Genomic DNA, 9,473 nt, shown 5'->3' with positions numbered 1-9,473 from the left:
GGCGAAGGATGAGGGGTGACTTGATAGAGGTTTATAAGATGATCAGAGGAATAGATAGAGTAGACAGTCAGAAACTTTTTCTCCGGGTACAACAGAGTGTTACAAGGGGAATTTAAGGTGAAGGGTAGAAGGTATAGGGTGGATGTCAGGGGTAGGTTCTTTACCCAGAGAGTGGTGGGGGCATGGAATGCGCTGCCTGTGGGAGTGGCAGAGTCCGAATCATTGGCGACCTTTAAGCGGCAATTGGATAGGTACATGGATGGGTGCTTAAGCTAGGACAAATTTTCGGCACAACATCGTGGGCCGAAGGGCCTGTTCTATGCTGTATTGTTCTATGTTCTATACAAACCAGTCAGTCCTCTGTTGTTGGTGGGCAAATTATAGGAGAGGGTTCTGAGAGGATTTATGATTATTTGTAAAAGCATAGTTTGATTAGAGATAGTCAGCATGGTGTTGTGAGGGCAAGTCATGCCTCATAAGCCTTATTGAATTCTTTGAGGATATAACAAAAGACATTGAAGGTAGAACAGTGGATATGGTGTACATGGATTTTAGCAAGACGTTTGATAAGGTTCCCCGTGGTAGGCTCATTTAGAAATTAAGGATGCATGAGATACAAAGAAATTTGGCTGCCTCGGTACAAAATTGGCTGGCCCATTGAAGACAGAGCTGAAAATGTGTTGCTGGAAAAGCGCAGCAGGTCAGGCAGCATCCAGGGAAACGTCGTTTCTCCTATTCCCTGGATGCTGCCTGACCTGCTGCGCTTTTCCAGCAACACATTTTCAGCTCTGATCTCCAGCATCTGCAGACCTCACTTTCTCCCCATTGAAGACAGAGGGTGGTAGTAGATGGAAAGTATTCAGCCTGGAGCTCGATGATCAGTGGTGTTCCGCAGAGATCTGTTCTGGAATCTCTGCTCGTTGTGATTTTTATAAATGTTTTGGATAGGGAAGTAGAAGGATGGGTTAGTAAATTTGCCGATGACATGAAGGTTGGTGGACTTGTGCATAGTGTGGAAGGCTGTTGTAGGTTGCAACGGGACATTGACAGAATGCAGAGCTGGGCTGAGAAGTGGCAGATAGAGTTCAACCTGGAAAAGTGCAAAATGATTTGTTTTGGAAGGTCAAATTTGAATGCAGATTATAGGGTTAAAGGCAGGATTCTTGGCAGTGTGGTGGAATAGAGGAATCTTGGGATCCATGTCCATATATCACCCAAGTTGATAGGGTTGTTTGTTGGTTTCATTAGCAGGGGGATTGGGCTTAAGAGCTGCGAGGTTATGCTGTAACTCTATAAAGCCCTGGTTAGATCGCACTTGAAATATTGTGTTCAGTTCTAATCGTCTCATTATAGGCATAATGTGGAGATTTACCAGGAAACTGCCTGGACTGGAGGGCTTGTTTTATGAAGAAAGGTTGAGGGAGCTAGGGCTTTTCTCATTGGAGCAAAGAACAATGAGAGGTGACTTGATAGAGGTGTACAAGATAATAAGAGGCATAGATAGAATGGATAGCCAAAGTCTTTTTCCCAGGGAAAGAAATGGCTGTTATGAGGGGGTATAATTTTAAGGTAATTGCAGGATGATTTAGGGGAGATGTCAGAGGTAGATTCTTTACATAGAGTGGTGGGTGCATGGTATGCACTGCCAGTGGTGGTAGTAGAGTCAGATGCATTAGGGGCATTTATGTAACTCTTGGATAGATACATGAATGAATGTAAAATGAAAGATATGCGGGTTAGTTTGATCTTGGATAAAAGATTGGCACAACATCGAGGGCTGAAGAGTCTGTACTGTGCTTTACTGTTCTATGTTCTTTGCTTCTCCCAGTGATGTAAGACCCATTTGGGTGACCCTTCAAATACAAAGCTTTCAACCTTCTATTACTATCCTGAATACTCTTCTTGACATTCATTATGAGTAACTTCTTTTCTGTTTTATTATAACATTCACTTCTTTTAATCCAAGATATGTTGCTTTGGATGCTCCACCATTTCATTTCAAAAGAATAGATCCAGATTATATTTGAACTGTCTCTCCACATTACTTCATGAGTATTTTACCTTGCAATCATCTTGTCTTGTTTCTGCTAAAACCACAAAGTAAATTTCACAGCTTTGCAACTTGTCATGTAAAGAAATTTATCGTGCTCCCTCCTAATTCTTTTCCTCTCCCCCTTCAAGTGCTGCTTATTTCTATTTTGTTGAATGCTTTCAAAGTTTCAAATTGCTCTTAAGCTTTTGCACATTTATTGAATTGAACTGTATCATATTACTGTATCATGTATTCAAATGTGTACAGTGAAAAGTTTATAAGTTGCCATTTACAGTGCCATCTTACAGCTTCTTTGGTTACAAGATTAGCTACAACATAACATCACCAACACATGGCACCATCTTTAGTACAGAGTACTTAGGTACAATCCTTAGTCACAGAATAGAGAAATGAAGAAAAAGTAGTTACATTACAGGTATACACAATGTAACCATGGATCTGAAAAACAAGATGCCAGGTTGAAAGGACAAACATTACAGTCTCCCTCCAAGGCCTCTCTGCAGCAGATCAGCACACAGGGCCTTCATGTGGTCTGACCAATGGCTACTGTCACACTCTCGCACTGAGCGGCTGCATAGGTATTTGGTACACATGATGCAATTTTCCTTCTGTCACCTACCCTGTTCTTTATGTGAATATATTTCATTCAATTACTGACTTGGGGAAAATAAAACCAAGAACTTTTTTTTGTCTGTCCTCAGATAGCACAGAATCCAAGCCAAACATCTAGGGCTTGGGTTGCTGGGGAAATCCTCCAGTAGGCAGGGAATGTGGTTAATGCCTAAGTTTGCATTATGCATTTCACATCTGCTTTTTGAACTTTGTACTGGTCTTTACTTCCAATTATCGCAAGTGCACGACCTTTCTGTTGCCTACATCTGGGGTTATATTCCTTTCCTTTCTATGTAAGACTGATTTTTTTTTTGACTGGAATACCCGTACTGTCTGATTACACCTTGAGAAACAGGCCAACTAGACAATAAATACAAAGTCTGAGTAGAAGCACGGAATACAACTATGTAGTCTGAAAACTGGTAAGTCCTTCTAAGTTCTAGCCATCTTTATTTCCTTGAGCATGTTTACTCTCTGAAAGTGAGCTTTTTACTATCAATGGAAACAACTGACCTCCCAGATGGGATGCTGGAACTCAAAACAAACCACCCACATGCTTCTGGCCTTCTCAGCAGCGTTGTATTTATTGGAGATGCAACTCCCAATTTCTCACAGCTCTACTATCCCCTTTCATTCAGAACTTACCTCAAAGGCCAATATTCTACAAGTTTTGACTATTGGGATGGCATACGTAATTCAGTGCAACTACATGGAGAAAGCTAGCAGTGATTTTCATTTTCAAATTGTCAAATTCCCACTAGGAGACCATTTAACAACATTTGTTTTTATCTCCAAGTGAGTCCTTTCATTGGTAGCGTATGCCTCACTTTATACAGGATGTGAGTGGAAGGAAAGATGTGCCCATCATAGAGGAACTGATTGATTCATGATCGCAATACTAATCCCTGTTCTCAGTGGACTACATCCAACAGGGAGCTAGCAAGCAGAATTTTCTTGAACCCTGCCTCACTTAAGTTCTCGGTGAAGGGTTGTTTTTTTCCAAGTTTTTTTTCACCAAGTAGTATATTTAAAGACTATGAGAACAACAGATAAGGAAAGCAGGAGAATTGTCCAGTTTTTGTTTACAAACTCAATTTTTCCTTCTCTCGCTCCACTCAAAAAGTCAGCTCTTAGAATATAGTTCAGTGTGTATTCCTAAGTGTAGCTCCATTGTCTTTCCAAGTTGGCCAGCTGGCAAATGGGCCTTAAATGTCCCAATATGTAAACTTATCATTAAAATAGGAGATGCAGATTTTTTGATGCTGTCTCATTTGCTTTGTTTCATTTAGATAAGAATGGTAATTCCAACGCAGGTGGCTTCATTTATTCCACAAAGGGCTCTCAAAGTTTACCTCCATCTGTGGTCACATGATCACTGCAGCCATTTTAGGTCCATGTTTCTTCCTTTTTCAAAAAACATTGTTCTCCGTGAAAGATCTCAGGTATAGTAAACTGATGTCAGACATTAACACTTAAAAAGTTTTGTAAATGATTACAGTAACCCAGATATATTCAAAATGTATTTGCTCCTGTGTTCTGTCAGGCACAGAGCTAAACAAAAAGGATAACAATTAAAACTATGAAGTCAATCGAAAAGAAAATTAGACCAACGCGTTACATATTTCTGAATCGTGTGAATTTTCAGATGAACTTTGGAATTGAATTGACTTAATTTAATGCCCTTAATATGGATGATATAGAAGATTTTAAGTTTGAATCAAAAATTATCCACAATTGCAATGAACAAGATGTGTCTAGTTTTTCTGAGTGATAATGTTGAATATCTGCTTATCTGGAATTGATTATGTCTGTCCTAATTCTGTCTGCTTGAATTCTATTTGAGTAATACTTTTATTACACATGAAGTATTGAACAAAATTCAAACCAAACTCAACTTGTAGCATGAAAGATAAAGCCTATTAAGTCTTGAGTTTTTCACAGATTGTTAAGTTATACTGTGTATAAGCTGTTACTGTTATTCAATTATTCTTTTACTAGTTATCACATTTTACTTACTTTTTAACTTGTTCAACAAATTCTAGATTCTAGTGTAGATCTCGTCATAGTTAAATCCCCTTTAATGTCACACACTAATAGATAAATCCACTATGACCTACCAGAATGACTGATGTAACACTAAACCACTTGCACTCAGGGCTTCTTGACTTTGAAAATTAACCATACACTTCAGCTGATCAGATTGCAGTATTTTAATATGGTCTGTTACTAAATAATTAACCATTTAATATTATTGGAAGGTGTTATTTTTTTTGTCATATTGTATGCTTGTAAATTGTACTGAGCCACTTTGGTCAGTTCTAATGGTGTTCTACTTTTGATAATTTGGAGCCTGATTTGGTGCATGCTAACCATCTATTACAGCCTATACCGACTGAAAGAAAAAGTTTGCATTTTAGCAACTATGATTGCTCATCTTGTCTTCAACACCCTCATCCAGGTATTTCATCTACAGTTCCTGGTTTCCACGGTTTCCAAGAATATTCCTCACAATGCTGGAATTCAGATCTGTTATAGGCATTAAAGTATAGAGACAGATATGACACTTGGCTGTACAAATAGAGCTACATTTAAACTTTCCAGGACCTTTTTACGGTGACTTTTCAGATAGGTATTTGTGAGGAACTTGACTAAACCCTGAGGTCAATCAGAGGCTCATCCTTTAGACTTGTCAGCCAATTGTGAATTCCTGACTCCAACCCTTAAGTACCTTCCAAGCTATTAAACTTAGAAGGAAAAGTTAAATAGAAAATGAATTGATTTTGACTTTGTGTGCTAGTTTAAAATGTGTCATAGAAAATAGGTCACCTATGTTAAATCAACCCCAGTTTCTATTTCCTTTGATTTCTTCTGTGCAGGCTTTTTTTGTGATGCTTTTATTTTTAAGCAATTTAAAATTCAAATATGCAATGAACTCAGTTAAGGCCCAATCTAATTGAATTCTATCAAAATGTACTGAAGTAGGGAAAGAAGTAAAAGAATGGCAGAGTTTCCTTAAAGGTTCTCAGATCTGATGCAGTAACCTTTGCAGAACTTTGGCAACACCCTGAAGAAAGGAGAGCAGATTGATTACTCTGTACACCATTTTTCTGAGGGGAGGAGAATAACCCATAATATTACTGACCAGTAACTCTATCAAAAAAGTGGTGGCATCATGTTACCATAATGTGAGTATAAAGCAGCAGGTGTAATGTGTAATTAAGTATAGAAAAGTGCCTTGAAATTGGCTTGACCCTCTTTGAACACTACTTGGACTCATGAGCCCCAATATCATCACTTTGCAAAATTGGATTCCCCTGAATTAGTTCAGGGAAAGCAGGCATATGGTAGGCAGCAAGTAAGTTCTTTGTTTAAATCTATGTGTGATTCTCTCAATTGGCCACGCCCCCAAAAGGTTTCCATTCTCTCTTCTATCACGACCTCCAATTCCTGCTTTCTAAAGCTCATGCACTTGCAAATCACCCAGTCCCCTCAACCCAATACTGACCACAACCTTGGCATTGATCTGCACTAGCACACAATTCCATACGTTGCATATCAGTTCATTTAGCACAATACCTTTATCCAAATATTGTTAGAAAATGTGTCAACTACAGACATAAATTATGTCCTAACTGGGGTTTTCTTCATAGTTAGGTTTTGTTTCAGTTGTGTATTGAAGAGAGGACAAAGAACATTTCTGAGGTGTTGACTGAATACTTTGCATCTGTCTTTACCAAGTGGCATATGCTGCTCAGGCTAGGGAGACAGAGTACATGCAGTCACTAGAAGGGTTTAAAATGAAAAAGCCATTGAATTGGATAAGCTGTTGGTACATGGAGGTGACATGGCACCAGAACCAGATATGCTGCACCCAGGGACATTGAAGAAAGTGAGTAGAAATTGCAAAGTCATTAGCAATTACAAATATTACACTCTTGTTTCTCCTTATCTCTGTTTTAAATCTCAGCCCCTTATCTTAAAATGATGACTTCATTCCAGATTGCTCCACATGTAGAAACATCCTTTCTACTTTGTCCATCCCTTTTATTGCCCTCTATACTGCAGTTAAATCTTCTCTCATTCTTCTAAACTTCAGAATGTAAAGGCCTTGATCTCTCTTCATAAGACTAACCCCTCATCTCTGGAATCAATCCAGTGAACCTCTTCGGAACTGCTTCCAATACAACTACATCCCTCAAGGGGAACAAAATTGTACACAATGCTCCAAGTGCAGGTTCACTAATGTTTTGTCTTGTGCAGTTGCAGTATACTTCCCTACTTTTTATACACTATTCCTTTAGTAATAAATGCCAAAATTCTCTTTGCCTTCCTTTTTACCTGTTGTATCTGCATTCTAGTTTTCTGGGATTCATACACAAGGACACACTGAACCCTCTTCATTAAAGCACACTGAAGTTTCTCTCCATTTTAGATAATTTGTCTTTCTATTCCTCTAACCAAAATGGATAACCTCATACTTATCCACATTCAATTTCATCCTCCCATCTTTGGCCTCTTCACCAAACCAATCCATATTATTTGAATATTTCTTATTTCTTTGCTACAAAGAACATGGAGAGATTGCTCATTTAAAATAGTACGTTTTTGTTTTATACAGAGAGACCAGGATATTTACAAGTTACTAAAGCTGGCAGGACGGGTAGAAAGCTGCTAATAACGCATACAATATTCTAGGTTCATAAACAGGGGCATAGAGTACAAGAGCTGGGAGATTATGATGAACTTGTTTAAGACACTCGTGAGATCTCCACTGGAGTTTTGTGTACGGTTCTGACCACAACAGAATTGGATTGGGGCTGAGAAATAAATGGGAGGGGGCGTGGTGTTGGGGGGAAGGTAGCTGAGAAAGTGATAGGTGGATGAAGGTGAGGGAGAAGATGATCGGTCAGAGGGGGGAGTGACGGACAGGTCCGGAGGGCGGTGCCAATTTGGAGGCTTGGGACTGGGATAATGTGGGGGGAGGGGAAATAAGGAAGCTCTTGAAATCCACATTTATCCCGTGTGGTTGCACAGTCCCAAGGTGGAATATGAGGCGTTCCATGTAACTTTGTGGCTTCAGCACTGACATCAGCACCCTTGGCACTGTCGGGTGGTAACAGTTTGGTGGTGGAGGAGGCCCAGGATCTACATGTCCTTGACGGAGTGGGAGGGGGAGTTGAAGTGTTCAGCCACGGGGTGGTGGTGTTGGTGGGTGCTGGTGTCCTAGAGATGTTCTCTGAAATGATTTGCAAGAAGGCATCCTGTCTCCCTGATGTAGAGGAGACCACACTGGGTGCAACAGATGCAAAAGATAAGTCTCATTCCTGATGAAGGATTTATACCCGAAATGTCGATTCTCCTGCTCCACGGATGCTGCCTGACCTGCTGTGCTTTTCCAGCAACTCCAATCTCGACTCTGATCCCCAGCATCTGCAGTCCTCACTTTCTCTCACTTCAGTTATGAGTCAAGATTGGAAAAGTTGAGATGTGTTTTCTTTAAAGAAAAGGCTAGGAGGACAACTGATAGAAATTCTCAAAATAGTGAGTACTCCAATCAGAGTGGATAGGGAGCGACATAGCCATTCAAACAAAACAAGAACCAGACAACTCAGTGTTAAAGTGGTTGCGAAAGAAGCAAGTGTGAGGTGCGAAAATATTTGTTCACACAACGAGCAGTGAGGATATGGAATGCTCTGCCTGAAGGTGTGATGGCAGCACGTTCAATTAAAGCATTCAAGCATTCATTAGATGATTATTTAAATAGAAATAATGTACAATGAAAAGGCAGAGAATTGGCACTAAACTAAAATGCTTAGAGAATCAGTGTTGATCAATGAGCCGAATGGCCCATTCTACACTCTTAACAATGCTGTGAATCTGTGTGAGTAAATGACTGCAGATCTGGAGTGAATTTTCACATTAGCTTATGACTTGAAATAAGAAACAAGAAGACATTTGGGACTGACGTGATAATCATTTCCAGTGAAAATTTTATGAACTTTATGAACCTGTTTCTTCATTCAGTTCCTGAAATACTTGGTTTAACAGAATGTTTTATGTCAGTAAAGTCTGGAATGTTTCAGGTATTGGTTGGGATTAAGATGAGATTTTGATAAAATAGTGCAACTCTATTAGTTAGGCGCCCAAATTGACACTGACGATCCCAGTGAGGTGAGACTGAAAAATCTTTGGGAGCAGAGAAGGCAAGAAAAGCTGAAAGCTATGGGCAGAAGACTTGGAGAAGTGCAAAAAAATCAGAAAAGGCAGATGGATCCAAGAATATTAGGTGGATGGAAAACAGCTTCAGTGAAGGGAGACTAACTGAGGGAAAACAAAAATATTTTGAGAATGCAAATACCTGGATGACAGGCAGAAACATTGCTCCTTATTCTTTCTACTGTAGTGTGATGAAGGGAGAAGGCAACTGGGAAGGGGAAAATGACAGATTGGGGAATGTGCAGAGCTGTGATTTGATTACAGCAACAAGTCTTCCTTTAATCTCTGAATCCTATTGTATTGTGAGTGTGCTGAATGAAGGAATGTCAGGCATTTAGAGAGGTAGTAATGATTAAAGAAAGTGGAACTTCAAGACAACTTGGTGGAAATCTGAGTCAGTTGCATTGGCTGCTCAGCTTCATGGATGGAGACACTCAAAATGTGGTACATACTTTTTGGAGCGGTTAATTGTAATGAGTGTCAGATCCTTCAAACACAAGAGCTGAGACTTTTTTTGAGTGTAGGAGGTTGAGAAGTGAACTTTTGAAAAGTTATTAAATCATGAAGGGTATAGATAAGGTTAATGGTCGGT

The 9,473-nt window shown here is 39.6% G+C and overlaps 1 protein-coding gene across 2 annotated transcripts in view; it reads left to right on the top strand.

Annotated features, from left to right (window-relative positions):
* Positions 1-9,473, top strand: part of LOC122555293 (collagen alpha-1(VIII) chain-like) — a 138,799-nt gene that overhangs the window by 50,536 nt on the left and 78,790 nt on the right. The window contains exon 2 of one of the 2 annotated variants that reach the window (XM_043701142.1): positions 3,955-4,107. The exons of the other annotated variant lie outside the window; for it this stretch is intronic. The gene's annotated coding sequence lies outside the window, so the exon portion shown is untranslated. The remainder of the gene's footprint in view (positions 1-3,954; positions 4,108-9,473) is intronic. 2 annotated transcript variants of the gene reach the window in all.

Source organism: Chiloscyllium plagiosum, chromosome 12, assembly GCF_004010195.1.
Source record: "Chiloscyllium plagiosum isolate BGI_BamShark_2017 chromosome 12, ASM401019v2, whole genome shotgun sequence".
Lineage (NCBI taxonomy): Eukaryota > Metazoa > Chordata > Chondrichthyes > Orectolobiformes > Hemiscylliidae > Chiloscyllium > Chiloscyllium plagiosum.
Note: the sequence above shows the minus strand (reverse complement) of the source record. Positions and strands in the feature narration are given on the sequence as shown.